Consider the following 17,516-nt stretch of genomic DNA (forward strand, 5'->3'; position numbering starts at 1 on the left):
GCCGGGGTGAGAAGAGGGTTGCTTTCGTGCGACACCAGTATTATATTAGCATAATATCTGCACCCGATGCTCCTGAATACATTGCTTGCCACAGAGTTCGGAGAAAGTTTCGGTCTCATCTTTGGAATCGCCATTTACCATCGCGCCAACCAGAAGCTTTCACTAGTGTACGTATAGTGTGCAACTTGTAGAATTTAATAGAATAAAATTCGAAGTTTTGTTACATTTGACGATGTTTTAAGAAGATACTTACGAAGATTGATGAAACAAATTGTACACTTTGAGAAATTCTATCAAGAATACCTCAATATTTCTTTTTATGTAGGAATGATAATATTTGCGTGTGCGTTGGATTTCTTCCTAACACGTTAAATTAAAAATAACATAATAAACGAAAACAAAGCTTCAACTAAATTGGAATAATTGCACATTGTGTAGCGTTAATCATGTATTATGCGATATATAGTCTTATTACGTTTTACGGTGGCTACGTTGCGTAGTTCACGGGATATATAGAATGCGATGATTACCTGCGTGTTCACCGGCGATTTCGTGGAGGATCGTGAACGCGATCCTACGCCCCCGGACCGCGAATTTATAGTAAGTAGACTGCAAACAGCGAAAATTGCACCCGTCCGTGGTCTAAGAAATATCGTCTTCTACGCAACCCTTGATTTATGCGCACGTTGTCGCACTGTGTTTATGCGGTTCCCTTTGCCGCTCCGAATATCTACCTTGCTTTAAGCGTAAACGCGGAGATGATAAATGGTTCGCGCCGTGATTCTCCAAGAAATTAGACGCGGGAATAGTTCCGAGATTATCCCAGGTGAATTTACTTAGCCTAAATATAAGATATCGTCTTATGCTACCATTTTTAGAATGATAATTCATCTCCGCACGGACGCGGCTATTATGATTGAGAAAATATTTATTTAAAATTTCCATATTTACTAAATAATGGACTTTGATTTTAAAATTACAAACGTCACTCTTTAACACTTTTTAAATTTGTAAAATATTTGTTGGGAATTTTCTTTGCTTATTATATACGCAATATCGCGTTCCATATTTTTTTTCAAAAAGAAACCGGTCTTTTTCCGTTAAGATAAGTGAATGAACCGTGCTGGTCCATTAAGGTGAACCAAGTAACGTGATGCACGTCATGAATCTCCCCCGTGGAAGTACGTGCGGTACCGATTTTAACGCCTTCGTTTAGTCGTGGGTCGCGGCTTGTAGCCGTCGTAATTTCGCATAAGGCGATTACTCGCCGCCGGAAAATGAAACGTTAAGGAAGTGAGCAGCTGGAACGCTGGAGCGCCGCCTCCTATTTTACTCTCTCGTTTTCCTCCCTCTCACCATTTCCCGGCTACGTTTCACTGGTATGGCCCGCCGCGCATGGCTCTCCTCGACTCTACACGCTCGTAAACTACCGGCGCACACTTTTTGCTGCCGTCTAAATATTTTATACTTCGGACGCAGGCGGTGCCCGACTCTCCGCGGGCACTTTCCGCACACCGCGCCGCCGGCTCAATAATTGAGCAATGCTAACTTATCGGCGTACTCTACCCCGTACCCGATTAACCCCCTGCTCCTCTGATGCCCGAGTTCCACTTCCCTCTTACGATACGAGTCTGATGCCCGCGAATATAAGCGCCGTCGAGGCAGTGCTCGAAATAACGCTAGAAACGACAACCGTTCTGTGCGTGGCGGAAGATTATTTTCTGGGTATCAAGCGAGGAAATGCGTGACAAGCGTTACTGGCGCAGGACTTGTACACTTATCATGCGGCTGAGGAAACAGGCGATAATATTTGAAATAAAGAGATTGACAGTTTATATGTAGGTACTAAAGTACTAGAATGTCTTGAGACAAAATTTTTAACTGCATACTCTGTGAAAAGTACTCAGTCATTCTTTTCTTAAGTCTACTAAATATACTCAATAAAAGCAATTATTACAAGTATCGTATCTAATATCTTGATAATTAAGCTTAAATTAATTTTCCTTAATTAATGTAGCTTGAAGTTTTTTGAAGCAATTTTTAAATTTTAAATTAAAAATCCAATATTCCTTGAATTATTTTTATAGGAATTATACAAAAATTATTTGTTTTTTTTTTAAGATTAAATACTGGAGTAATTGGTTATCGTAAATCATCAACTTGGTGCATCAATTCAAGCTCGATGCTCTTTCTTTGAGCCCGTCATTTCAACGATACGATCGGTTCTCTGTAGTCTCTACGTGTAGTTTACGACTGCACTTCCGTTTTGCCCCATATCCGGGCCTCGCGAGTATTTGGCTGCTGCTGCGTGTATACTGGCGCTCATCCATGATATTTCATGATATTTATTATCGTGTCAAGCATAGCCTCTCGTGCATCCTGTCGTCCGTTGGCATCTCTCAACCGTTATCGTATATCCAGGCTGCACGACGCATTTGTTATTCTGAAAATTATAATTATAATTATAATTATAATTGTAACGTCCTGCTTACCATTTTGCGGACCGCGACAAATAGTTGTATGAAAAATAGTCTAGGACACAATTGTTTTCCGTCTTGTAACATAATGCGAGATATTCAACATGATTAAAATTTTAAAATTTTTTATGCAATTCGTCGACAAAAAATTTGATATTGGATAAACTAAGGTGTACGGATTTTGTACACGCACATAAAGTTAGAAAGATGATTCATAATGTATCTTTGCGATATTACTCATTTTAGCCCTTTTACTGATAATTCTTGATAAATTTCGGCACTTGAACACTTATCAACGCGTGCTATTGTTTTATAGGTTTGGAGCGGAACAGCCACGGCGTGCGTCGTTGCATTTTAAATCACGGGCAGTTTATAGCCAATGAATGTAATTTCCCTATTTGGTAGCCTATGTCGTTGGAATTACATGTTTATCAATTACAGCTTGATTACCTTCGCTCAACGGAGTACGATATTACAGCTAGTTTACGTGCGTGCGTGCGTGTGCGCGCTGGGTGGAAGCTAACTGCGTCACCGGGTACGTTTCATTAGCGAAATTGGATTGCCTCAAATCGAGTAAACGCGAATCTACCCCTTGTCGATTGTACGTTGGCGAAACGTTTCCGATCCCGCGTCGAACAATTTTTTCCTCCTCTTCCTCTTCGTCCTCCTCTGCATCCTCCTCCGCTCCTTCGTGTACGTATCGCGCGAATACCCGCGCGAAAATTGCATCGAAAGTTCCTTTCGCACGCGGCTTGTTTGCTCGCGAGAGACTCATCTCACCAATGGATTTTCTCTGAGAAGTATTCTCGCATCGTTCCCGTAAAAGGATTCTCCACCGTTGTAACCACGTTTTCCGCTTTTCTCCATTTCGTTTCCCGTGCGGACGCAGAGCGCATGCGGCCTCGCGCGCGACCATGATTTTTATTCGCAGCGCGTTTGCGCAAACAATTTTTAATTTTAGCACTGGTACGAGATAATCAAATTTGTTTGAATTTGCTTGCCTGCGAGTGAAAGATGTACCGCAGGAATATTTGAAGCAAGCAGGATATAATTGAAGCTCTATATATATATATATATATATATATATATATATATATATATATATATCTGTGTCAGATTGGATTTGATTATATTTTTGTGTCGTGCTTTGAATTTTTGGCTTAAATGTAATTCCAGTATTTTGAGATTGATAAGAGAATGTACGAATTGATTGATCGAGTGCGAATAATAAGAAATCGTGTTATATCGTTCGTGTATTAATACTATTTTGAAATTGAAATGACAGAATATTCTCGAGAGCTTGTCCTATCGTCGAGATACGATTGTATTAAGTATCAGAAGATATCAAACACGACCATTTCCTACGAACAATTAGTTACTATCACCGCGCGCGATTAATTAACTCTCTGTGTGATTAACGATCGTAAATGCATCCACTATTTATTGAAGCAGCATTTTGCGTGATTTATTTATTCACGGAAGAGACAGCGGATGGGAATTATAAATTATTGCTTTATCATGATGTTTATATGAGTAATAATAATTTCTTCAACAATTCGAATAGATCTCGCAACGCGAGGATGATAATCAAATTATTTTATATTTACTTTAAATAATTCTGGTTTATTTTTATAAGGTATTCTTATTTATTGATCTTGTATTAATTTTGTATCACTTGAAGTAAATGGTAATCCCTTTGATAATTTTTGTCTAATCTAATTCATTTAATCCAATAATTATTTTATTGGTATCCGATAATTATTTCATTGCGTATGTAATATTATGGAATATTTGAGAGCAATAGAATTTTTGATTACGTTTTAATCATGTTTTAATCGTCATTCCGATTTTTATAATAATTTGATTCTAAATATTTTCTTTAATCAAAATGTGACTATCGAATCGTTTATGTTTTAAAATATGAAACTTTATTCTGAACATTTCACTTAATAGATAGATTTATGTGATGATTAAATATGAGCTTTAGCTCGTTACATTTTAAATACATAGCAAAAAGCTTAAAAAATCGTAGTCTTCGATAAAGTACGTGCGATAAAAAATGTTCATGACCGTTTACGTGGTTACGATGTCGGAATTACGCTGAGCAAGGTGCGGAAACCACAAGGGTGATACTGCGAGATTATATATATGACCACTTGGTGGTACGCACTACGAAGGATCGACAGGAGACTAACCGAGGCTCATAAATTGTTGGACATAGAGCGAAGAGAACAAAAGCGGCACACGAATATGCTGGAAATCTCTTTAACTTCAGAAGGAGTTTGGACTAAAAAAATATGAATTTTATTAATAGAGGAAAGCCCCTATTATAAGATAGGCGCCTAATATGAGATAGCGTTTCTGCTAAATTAATAAACGCTATCTATTGATTCTAGCATGAATTTATTACTCTTGGATTGATAACTATTTAGTAGAAAATTTATTATTAGATCATGCCTGTAGTCATTGTAAAACAAGATTTTAGAATTTGGGTGTCTTCAAGTTTCATTGAAATGAGCATTTAAATCTTGTTTATTAATAAATAAATATTTGGCAATAAATTATTCATTGACAGAGTAAGGTGATACTAATAAAAAAAATATGGGATATATTGAATTGTTTAATGACAGAAGTTAGATTTGATGATTGTAAAACCATAAGTCGTGGAAATCGTAATATGAGATACCCAGGATATTCCTAATATGAAATAATCCATGTTCCTATGTCATAGTGAAAATCATTGCTAAAGTGTAAATGTTATTGTACAATAATAAAAAAGATAACCGGAATGAACGTCGAGTGTCTATATATCTGCGATGCTTGATTCTAATTACCTGAAAACAAGTTCTGAGTATAATCTATCGCATGATCATTTTTCGTGCACGCTGGTTGTGTTTGTTTCTAGAAACATTAAATAAAGTTTTTTAATTGCGATACTGATATATTTTGCGTTTTACTATCGATTTCTCGGGGCATCTTATATTAGGAGCACAATTTTTTCACTTTGCAATTTACTCACTTTTTATATTTCTTTAATTTAAAAAAAAATGGAATTTGAAATTAAATTTTATGTAACGTTATCTTAAAGCTTAAATTCCTTTCAAAATGACCTATTATTTTTTTAAATTTTGCCTATAGACTTCTAGCATTTACCCAAAATCAACTTGGTATCTCATAATAGGGACCTTTCCTCTTTATGTATAATAATTATTTAATATCTAAAATGAAAATTAAAAGATTTTTTTTATGGATTACGAAATTGTAAATAGACAGGATAAATTTATTTTCAATTAATTTTAATTGTAATTTAGCTAAATAAAAATGGAAATTACGACTAAATTAAATTAAAAAAAAAATCTGTGTATTCGAAGAGTTTGTATTCGATATTTTTAGAGAACATTCCAGCATTTCTTTAGATATTTTAAATATTGAATAATAGAACAACTATCGATGACCAGCCAACGAGATCACATTGAACGAAGCTACTTAAAATAAAAAAAATAAAAAAGAGTAAATAATCCGAGCAAAGAGAAAGAAAAGCTTCCGTGTAGTCGTGGTTTTCTGCGCGGGCAAGGGGGCGACGGCGACGGCGGGCACCGGGCACAGCGGGTAAACAGTGCGGCTGCTGAATGATAAAATTCGGGCGTTAATCAGAATCTTGTTTCCACGGCGGGGCTCTCTAACGAGGGACCGTCGGCCATTGTGCCATTTACACAATTACACGTTCCCATTCCCTGCGGACGCGTTTCCGCGTTTGTACGTCCACCGCGGACTGCCGCTGCGCCTGTGTGCGTGCGAGCGTGCGAGCGTGCGTGGCACGTGTGCGTATGTGCCTGTACGCGTGTATATGTCTCTGTAAAGTGTAATGCACGGGGGTGGCCTTCGCGTCTGGTGGCGGCGGCATACTGGAGAAGAGGGGATGAAGCAGCCGAGTCGGTGGTGGTGCCGTTAGCGGTGGTGGTCCTGTAGATCGTTCGGGTTTAGAGAGTGGAGGGAAGGGTCGGAGCTCTCTCGGTGGGGAACGCCGCCGCCGGCGTGAATGTAAAAGTGCGTGCGGGGGTGTGTGTCGTTGCGTACACACGTGTTATTGATCGCGGCCCGCTCGGCTCGTTCCTCCGGTTTGCCCGTGGCAGGGCCACCAACTGCATTCTCGCTAACTCTATTCTCTTAGGAACTCTTCCACACGTGTACCTACGTACACGCGTATAGATGTGTGTACGTACGTATATGTGTATATACGTACATTCGTATATACGTGTGCGCGTTCTTACGTGCGTTCATGATAGGAATTTTGCGAGGGCCCGGACGCCGTGCCGTCGTGATCAGTCACGCGAGAGACGTGAAATATAACTCAAATTTTTAATTTCCTCATTCACCCCGAGATGAAAGGATGCTATTCGAGGCGAAATTAACGCCTCGGGGATGTGTATTTTTAAGTTTTATACAAATTTTTTACGGCTCGTATGTTAAGAAATACTGATGCTATTTATCATTTTTAAAATATAAACGTTTTAATATATTTATTCTTGAGAAATTAGAATAAGTATCAATTTAACGTTATTATAATAAACAAGAACTAATTTATTAAATATATTTCTTGCAAAGGTATTTTGAAGATATCTTGAAAAAGATTTTTCTGGTTGTCAAAAATTAATTATATCATATTTTTCTGCAGTCTTGCAATGAAATCATTTAGTCTTTTGGAGTACTCTTCAGGAGCTAGATGCGTTTGATGTGAATAATTAATCTTTTGATAAATATCGTGTATAGATCAAAACGTAGAATGTTGGCGACGTAAAAGTGATATATAGAAGTGCGCAGTATGGTAGAATTAATGGCGAAGTCTATGCGGTATGGAATTGCGCACTGAGTCATTCTCTGCGAATAAACAAATTGGATACGCCTCAAGATATGCCGTGAGTGAAGACCAAACCATGTTTAACCGAGTTATAAGCATGTTAGACGCAAATAACTTCAGACGTCTATGATTTCGTAATCATGCTGATGAATATTTAGAAAAGACAAAAAGAAACACACACATCTCTCTCTCTCTCTCTTACTATTTCAATAAAAAAAATCATATTTCGAAATTCTGATATTTTGTAGAAAAAATTTATTACGTATTGCACATTTTTCTTTTTATTCCCTCTCATTGCACATAAAAATAATAAAGTTTCCGATTTTCAAAAGCGTCATAACTCACTTGCGATTGCGAGTAGTAGTACTACTACTGTAATACCTACTCGTTTATGCCATATCAAGAGAATTAAAGAGAGACACGTCCGCGCAGCATAGGAGAGATACTTTTAACCACACTGTTCGGGCGCGAAAATTCCTCGGTTTCCGACTGGCTGGCTTTTCTCGATAGGAGATTATTAATTTTCCGATCGACAATAGCCCGCGCGATCCCGTAATCGGAACTCCAGACACCCATCGCCGCCGCCATCGCCGCCATCGCCGCCGCCATCGCCGCCGAGTGGACGAACCAAAAAATTGCCTTATCGAAGATTCCATCCGACTGGCGTTGATCCGGCAGTGAGCCCTCTGGAAATTCAGCGTCGAGGCTGTGCAGGGATTTGCGTGACGCCGGAACGCGTCGATGCGACGCGACGCGAACGCAAAAATTTCTCATTCCGCCGCGTTATATTGAACGCTCGTGAAACGAATAAATCTCTCAATGCGACGCGTATCCGCCACTGGCGGATCGCAGGATGTGATGCTGCACGTAAAGATCTTTGTTCTGGAGTCGATTGCGAGTTGCGCCGTCGAATTATTTCACGAGCGAGTTATTATCGCCGTTCGTCCCACGTTACCGCGACGCGTCACGAGGGAGAAGCTCATTATACTTGTATATATCAGAAGCTTCGCGGCAATTAGATTCTTCGTAAATACGACGGGTTACAAATTTAATCACCCTTCAAGTTAATTAAAGATTTTGTGTGTAACAGCGGATATAGGAAGATAGCTTCAGGAGGATTATTTTACCGCCGCTTCTACCGGATAACTTTGTTTTCACGAGAAATCGCTCTCATTATTTACACCCGAACATACTTCGATCACGAAAACTCCGACTTGACATGGTGCTATTAATCACAGTGCTCGCTACTTCTTGTCTGCGTTCCATCGGCTGGTGCTCGCTTCCGATCGGTAATCGTGATTCGTCCGCGCTTTCGCTCAGTGTCACGCAGTTAAATCCAACGATACATTTGCACGATGAATGAGGCACGACGTATGCACGGAGCACAAGACGAGGCTGACACTGACGGTCAGTGACAGATAAAGAAACTTGAATGGCAATAGTCTGTCGATATCGCGATAATAAGCCTTGTAGACTGCATAGGTTTGCTTCAACATGTTTCTACTATAGCTCGTATTCACTCTAACGCGTTTGAATGAGTAGGAGCTACGGTTGGTGGAAGTAAGAGCATGTTGGAGCATGCGACGCGAACAAACTTCATGTAACGGAGACAACAAAGTTTTTGATCTTTGTGCTCTTTGTCTTTTTCATCTTATAAAAAGCCAATCGATCGAAAGAAAATAAAACATTGTACGAAAGTAATATAATAAAAATGTAAAAATAATTTAATTATATAATGTAAAAAATGTAGAAAAACCTGTATCTTATATAATAAATCCTATATAATCGTTGCGTTTTAGAATCATTAATCTTCATTATCTTCGTGCTTTTCGCTCGGCTCGTCGTAGCGCGAGGGTGCACAAGGACATAATACTTACTAGTCACATAAAATATTTCGGCAATTGCTGCTAATTTCGCATACCTGCGAGTAAAACTGCGGAGCTAGCAGAATAAACTCACAAAAGGAAAATTACTTTTAACGCGGGCTTGGTGATACGGATCCTCAGAAGTTACTCGAGGGATACCTCATGCCCGTGGGCAATCCATGGGGGTTGCGTTCCCTCTTTGTTGGCAAAGGGGAAGAAAGGGGCGGCAATTTTGTGGCCGCGCGGCAATTGCACGATTCATTCTCGGGGCTCACGCACGGCACCGATGCACGCGCAAAACGTAGCAATCATTAAGTTTCTCTCTCTCTCTCTCTCTCTCTCTCTCTCTCTCTCTCCCTTAGAGTCGCCGCCCTCGTCCCTTCGTTCTTTATCTATATCGCGTCCCCTCTCTACGTCGGGATTCGCCAGGAAGTCGACGGTAATTACAGGCCCTTCAAAGGGTCTGCTTTTGGTCTCGGCGGACAGTTTCGTGGGAATCCAAGGCGGTCCGAGCATTTGCGAAAGGGTGTCCTCCGACGAATCGACACGCGAAACTCGGCAAGAAATTGGGATTTGAAAGAGGAACCTGATGGTGGAACGGGTGAATGGCGAAACGACAGAATCCGCGGGTTTTGACTCTTGCATGCTGGAGTTAGTCCAGCAGGACTTGAAATCGAATTAGTCGGAAATGCTGTCCCTCCAGTCCGGCCCATCGCCGTTCATTAGTCGCGTATGGTTGCAAACGTCGCAGATTCTTTCTTTTAATATCTTTTCCCCGATGTATTTTGATAACAAGGGCGTATGTTAACATTTTTATTATTATTAAAAGTCTTTTTGATTTTATTTTCAAAAATGATTCAGAAATATTTCAGAGAAATAATAAATTATATTGTTACGTTAATTCCACCTTTCTCCAACAATAAGACTTACTAGATTAATTAATTAATACCTAAGAATGTAAGAGACAAATTTGTAATTGGAAATTGTGTTTGTCGAAATTTAAAACGTTAAGTTTAAAATTATAAGCAATTGGAAACGTAAGAAGATTGAATCAATTTTTGAGAAGGCAAATTATTAATTAATTACAAAGAAATTATTTTATCAAAATTTTTATTATATTTTATACATAAGTTTAAAACATATTTTAAATTGTTTTTTTTTTATTTAATTTTTTAAGTCAAGTGCTAAATTTAATGTTTTTGTCATCGACATTATTAAAACTTCGAATAAAAACAAAGCTCTGCAATTGTGGTCTTTAGCTCACACAATTATACAAAATATCTTTGAAGATTACGTAAATATCTCATTGGGATTCAAAAATTTATTTCATTATCTTTGCAGAAAATAGCACTTGCGTGTAGACGAAATTTTTATCGATCCCTATATCTTAATATCCCTCACCGCTGCTGCAGGAAAAAAGTCAGCTTGATAACAACACGAATGTAGAAAACTTTTGTTGCCATTCTGGAATCTCGGCACAATGGCTGTCGTGGGATAGAGGAGAAAAAAATATGCGAATATCGAGTTAGAAAGATCAAACCTGCAACGAGTCGGGAGACTTGCTTGATTCCGCGCATGTACCTCCTTACTACCTCGACTTTCTCTTGTGAGTTTTTCACGATCAAGGAAGCACGCACCGGTATAAAGGCCCTTCGTCGACCCGTTTCCATGCAAATACGCGCGTAATACGGACTGTTTGCTGCTCGCTTTTCGTCATCTCATTTCCCGAGTAAATATCCCATTTGTCGGACTGACAAAGTTTACCTTCTCATCTATTTCTCTATCATTGATGTCCACAAACATCAGAACAAATTAATCTAACAATCTAAAAAATATTTGTCGGGTAGCATTTACGTAGGTTCATGTCAGATTTTTTTAGAACAATTTAATAATTAGACTGCGGATATTTATGCAAAATACTTAACTGAATATTTTGCATAAATTGCATATTTACAGATGGCAATCTCAATCTTTTTACTTTACTTTTTAATAATTCTAATGAACAACGATCGACTGCTAAAACTGTCCGATGGTTAATATTCAGTTAAGTATTTTGCATAAATATCCGTAGTCTAATAATAATGGTCGAAAGTATACAGGCTGTTCTACAATCACTGGGGATATATATCTCTGTAAATTTTAGAATGTAAACAAAAAGTATCAATAATTATAAAATTATTTAATATTGGAAAAAATTCTAACGAATAAATGCCCATACTTCAATTAATTGGATTTTGAATTAACAGAAATTTAATTTTACGCTGCTTAATTATATGTACATATAATGTTTAAATGTTACGATAATTCTGGACATCCTATATAAATGAACTTTTAATGTTTGAATTAATATATCTTTTTCATTTTTTCCACTTTTTCTTTATATTAGCTCGTGCAATTTGTTTTAGTCTTTCATTAACGATAGCAAAAGGATATCAGCGTACTCGTTAAAACAACAACCTGCTCATAGAAGACCCGAGGGAAACGGTCCGCGAATTCTGTTTGATTAGCTCGCAACCATCTTCGTCGCGTCTTTCGCGCCCTGAGCTAACATCCAACAGGATATAAAGGCCCTTCCTCGTTCCGTTTCTATGCAAATACACACGCGCAATACGTGCCGTGCATGCGCGACTTGCGTCTCGTCTAAGCTTGTTTGCCGAGGAAACACGGCGGACGCCATTACGGGGTCCAATAACATCACGATAAAGTGCATGATGGCAGTAATACCTGCCTCGTACAAGTATGTACCGACATGCGTAACATGACGGTTCTAACGCAGATACAAGATCCAGCACGTTGTATTTAAAGATAGATATATATCAAGGCATAAATTTAATGCATTTAATTTTGTGCATAATAATTACGAAATGTTTGGACGTCGAACATATTCACAATGTCTGTTTGTATCGTTAGATTTACTTTATTTATATTGTTGCATTTTATTTTATAATTCCATTCATCACGGTATTGTTGCAAGGTATATGTATGTACCTGTTACACACTTGTACGAAACTTATACAAAATTGGTAAATCTCTCCAGAGCGAAATGGATTTTAAATGAAAAAAAATCACACATCGATTTGGTTTGATGCATTTCACTTTATTTCACAAATTCTTTTTAACAGACAGATATTTATACATGCGTATTATTATATTAAATATTAACACCGGCGTTTTAATTCGATTCTTCTTTAATTCATTCTTTGGTTCCATTCATCTGCATAGCATATTTCTACGATATCAGTTTTATTTAACGATGAGCGATGTCGCGAGAAACCTGGTTTTGCATCTAAAGCGTACATTATTTTTCTATCTATCATTATATCGTTTTCATGTATACGCTGTTTATTCACGCGTGTGTAGCCGCAATAATTTGCAATCGGCTGCACACGCGGGCTGTAGCTTTTCACTTCTTTCCTTTGGCTCCGTTTCTTTTCGCGCGGAAAAACCAGCAGTCAACGTGCCTTATCGCCGATCGGCCGAGAATACGCGCACTCGATGTCTCACGAAACCAGATTATCGCGCTTTTCCGAGCGATGAGTGTCTGCGACGCTTCGATATGTTCGATCGTTTTTTATAATATATACACACACAATCACCTCGAATCGTGTAATACCCGATGATCGACGAACGTAAAAGGCGTTTGTATTCTAGAGGAGTGTTAAGAATTTTTCTCGCTTTTTTCTCCTGTTGAGGACTTAAGGGCGAGTCTCTATAAGAGTCTCGAGTATGTATCTTTGATATGCAGATGGCTTTGCGGTAGAACATTGTGTATTGTCTTACGAAGGATATATATACATACGTCGCTTTTAGTTTCTACCTTAATGAGCATCCGCGTCAAAAACATATATGAGTATATGTTGCGTCGCAATCTGAATCTTTCTGAGATACGTTTTACATTTCGCTCTTATTTAAGTTTTCTGAATCCTTTTATTTCTGAAAGTGTACGTTTGTATATAATTACATAAATGAAAATGTGCTCCCGTATATAAAATGTCCTGATATATGTTAAACATAGAGAAAATGTGTGCGCCATGTAAAATGGGTTATAAAAATAAAATTACATGTTTTATTGCGCGTTCATATAAAAGAGCATTTAGAGAAAAATTGTGCATTAAACGAAACTGTTAAAAAGTGACCCAGTTAGTCAAAAGTTATCCATAAATAATGACTTTCTTACAGATTTTTTTCGCGAGTAATTTAATTGTGATTAATAAACATTTCGTCGTTCATGTTTTAATATCTATCATTACTCAAACGTTCAATTATTCTTCTCGGGTATCTCGTAGAGCTCATCGACCAGATTACCAGCGTGTCCACATGTACAGGAGAACCGCGTAACTCGGATGCGTCGCAGTCGTGAAAACGTGCGAACACGCGAGCGCGTACGCAACACATCCGTACGCATCACGCACTCGTGCGTGTGTTTATACGCGACGGGCGTATAAAGCAACTCGCTCGAGCAGCATCGCAGTCCGTTCTCGCGCGTTAAATTAATTACGGGCGGCGCTATCATTTATTTTCATTTCCCCCGCGGCGAATCGCCCCTAACAACGTCGCGCCGAGGCCCTCGGTATTGCCCGCCAACTCGTCTCCTTCTCTCTCGTCGCCGTGTATAAACCACCCCCGCTTGCTCATCCCTCATCCACTGCTGGTCCGTTAACGAAACGGTAACCTCGGCTGTTGACTGCTTGTACGAACCACGCGACTATTACCGGTCGAATTATCGCCATCTGACACCCCCGACCAGATTTCTCCTTTAAATGAAACTAGACACTTCTCTTATACTCTCAACTGCGTTCATGCTTTTAGCCAGCTAACAGAGAATGAACATCTTCTCATGTGACGTTCGTGCCATCAAAATCGAGTTTCCAAAGGTTCATCAAAATGATGTGACAACAGATGATGTATTTGAATTGTAGTAATCAAATGTGCTCATATTTCTAAATATAATTTTTAATCCGATATTTCAAAATTATAACATTTATAACGGTAATATTAATAAAATTGTAACGATTATAATTAAATTTTGCCATCATTTTCGATGCTAAATTGTGCATAAGCATTTGTGCACAATGCCTGTGTCTCGGGTAAAGGGAGCTTTCACACACGAAAGTTATTTCCCGGAGATCGTGTTACGTCGCTCAGCCTGTTTCTCTTGGTAGAGACGTGGCAGAAGAGTAGCCACTTCGGATTAACGCTGATCGAGTTTCCGCCATCTGATCCCAACCGTAATTCTGGCTGAATATGAAAATGTACGATCTGCTAATGGCGCCCGACCACACGCTTCCCTGAATTCGCCATATGCGCATTGGATTTTCGGCTTCGCTGATTGAGAGGGAGAACTCGAATAGCATCGTTTCGATGCGCCGGGATTATTGGGATTGTAAGAAAATGCTCGCGTCAAAAGAACCGATTCATTATCGGTAGGTTGATGTTCCTGGATTAACCACACAGCCTGTCATTTGATATGCGTGATCACGTATATTTTTTGTTCGTAAAACTTTTTTTTAGTTTACTGCTAAACGCTTATCGTCAAAGTCTACGTTGCTATCAATATGCAAACTATGAAAATGCAAACGAAACGATTTTCAGTCTCGTGAGATTATGTTTTCTTTTCAATCCTTTCACTTCCTGACGGATTTTTTGCCCCGAAGTTTTGTTAATCAATCAATCAATCTCTCTCTCTCTCTCTCTCTCTCTCTCTCTCCTTTCTCTCTCCCCTTTTCTCTCTTTGTCTCCCTCTCGTTTATCGTGAAAACAAATATTTGAAGTGAAAAGTACAGTGTTATCTTTTCTTTTAATTGATGTTTCGTGATATATGTAGGAAATATGAAATTATTTATTAAATTCTGTACAAGATAATTAAGAATATTTTTTGTAATACGATTTGCATACACTTTTAAATTTGTTTTTTGAAATAGATACAAATTTAATTGTCGTTTGATTGAGTCATCTTCCTGCCGCCATTAACAGTATTAATGCACGCATAAAATATGACAGAGAGAATTACATAAATATTACATCGATTAATTCGTATTATTTAGTATCATGTTACATATTAATGTGCGCTAATAATATACATCAGGTATAAAATACATAATGTAAACATTATGTTTAAAATATATGTGAGATGTCCATGACGATAGCATCCAATTATCAATTTTATATTTAATCTGCGACTATAACATACCTATTATACATAAAAATGAATATCAGATATATATTCTCTTATATATTTTTTTCTCTTTTTCTTTTATTTATAATTATACACGAATCAAGATAGTTTCTCATATGTATTATTTTTCCAACAATTTTATAGTGCATCTAATTATCTAATATCTGTGAAATAAATAGATATTATAGAACTAATGTTTGAATTTCTAGCCGGTCATTTTTATTCCTTTAATTTATGCGAGTCATCGCAATTTTTCATTTCATCAAGATCAACGTATGGATGTGCTTGGCATCGTGGCGGTGCGATTTTCTTGACCCGGCAGTTATTCCGAGAGTAATATGCTAGGATGATGATGCCGGTGCGGTTTTGCGGAGGCTTCGAGACGAGATGAAGCCGTCGCGTAATTACCGGCCTCGTTAGGCGAACCCGCTCGTCCGGTGTCACTGCGACTCGTATTTAATTAGCGTTATCGCCGACCACGTGGCCCGCACGTACGACGCTTTATTAGAGATGACTCTTATTTTTATGCACATACATGCCAAAGACATGGTTGAGATACTTCAGTATCATCTTTGAGGAAAAAACAGTCACGCGTTTTGAATATACTATCGCTAAAATGGATAACATTGGCGTGCGACATTAAAGTTAATTATACAATGATGAGTACGTTCATATTTGTTTTCTCTGACTCACGATGTATTTTAAACGCTGAGAGAATGAGATAATATTGAATCATAAAGAAAAGTGTGTGAAGCAGAAAAAGGAAACTTAAAATATTTTAATATTCTATGGTTTAATTCTAAATAATTATCATGATTTCTGTATTATATGTAATATAAAATTAATAATTATTTTGTATAATTATATTGTAATTATATATAATTATTTCTCGTAATTAACGAAAATTATTTTTTTCTCAATTAACAGAAAATTATTTTTTTTATAAATATACTTTTCAAGAGTTTTCATCATTTCTTTTTACAAATAACTTGTCTTTGAGGTAGTATAATATTTTTTAGTAATTTCGCAAAAAAAAAAATGATGGAGAGTTGACATTTAAGAGTAAGTTAGATTTCATCCCGGAGAAAAAGGTCGTATTTATTTTTGTGAAATAGATTAGCTTGACGGTACGCCAAGCAAGTTTGCGGAATTAATTAAATTTCTAGAATCTTTGCGTGGTATATATATATAAATGACAAGCTCTAAGGGCAAAACGGTCGGGAGGACCGACTGGTGAACAGCTGTGTAAAGTTCATCGTTACGCGTGTTTATAAGCGATCGTAGGAATGTCGCTGTTATTTCAGTCTGCATCCGCATACCATCTCTCACAATTGTTGTATTGTGATTGTTTCGCTAATTTCGATCTATCATCGCGTGCGTTACAATCGCATTAGTATTGCAACGATGCATTACGCACACCGGTAGTATTTTAATTCCTATCTTTTATCTAAAATCGAATATAACCTTAATGAATAAACATCGTGTCTCGTGAATTCAAATCGGTGGTAGAGGAAGTACTTAATGACATAACAAGTCTTTTATATACGCTATATAAAAATGCTGATTAAAAATAATGATTCTACAAGTATATAAAAGTCAATGTCCATCATCCTTGCACATAATGAATTAGTTAGCATGTATAGCAATGTGATATGTAAGTTATAGATTGAAATAGATAATAATTTTAGTAAGTTTGATTTTTGATACATATATAGAAATCACATGTTACACTATTTTTCGCGTTTCAATTATTACCGGTAAAAATAAAAATTATTTTTGTACATTGTTGAAATCTGAAATCAGTAAACGGTTTTTTTATTTCAATTTCTGAATGATAGCAGATCAGTATACGTTTAATTCTTCGCTGACAATTGGAGTCTTTAAAGGCATCATCGATTTTGATTGAGAATTGTGGTAGATAAATTTAAATTTGTGGACAATAAAATACAATCCTATTTCTATGGTGATAAAAATTCGTTGTTAAAACTTTAACGCAAGTACAGAATTTTTTCAGATTGTTATATAATCTGGGACAATAAAAATCTGTTTCTTAAAGAGGAAACTCCTATTACTGACGGAAGAGTTAAAATTTATGTTTTTGTAATCTCCAAGTTATAAAGTAATCTCCAATTGAGTTTTTT

The 17,516-nt window shown here is 37.4% G+C and overlaps 1 protein-coding gene and 1 long non-coding RNA gene across 5 annotated transcripts in view; both read left to right on the top strand.

Moving 5' to 3' along the window:
- Positions 1–17,516, top strand: part of LOC105151150 (Krueppel-like factor 6) — a 337,682-nt gene that overhangs the window by 68,342 nt on the left and 251,824 nt on the right. The gene's annotated exons all lie outside the window — the stretch shown is intronic.
- On the top strand, positions 3,659–16,379 carry LOC147907193 (uncharacterized). The gene is made up of 2 exons (XR_015547559.1): positions 3,659–11,058; positions 11,272–16,379. It is a non-coding gene; the product is annotated as an uncharacterized LOC147907193 (long non-coding RNA).

This window comes from Acromyrmex echinatior, chromosome 15 (genome assembly GCF_024713525.1).
Source record: "Acromyrmex echinatior isolate Ae372 chromosome 15, ASM2471352v2, whole genome shotgun sequence".
Lineage (NCBI taxonomy): Eukaryota > Metazoa > Arthropoda > Insecta > Hymenoptera > Formicidae > Acromyrmex > Acromyrmex echinatior.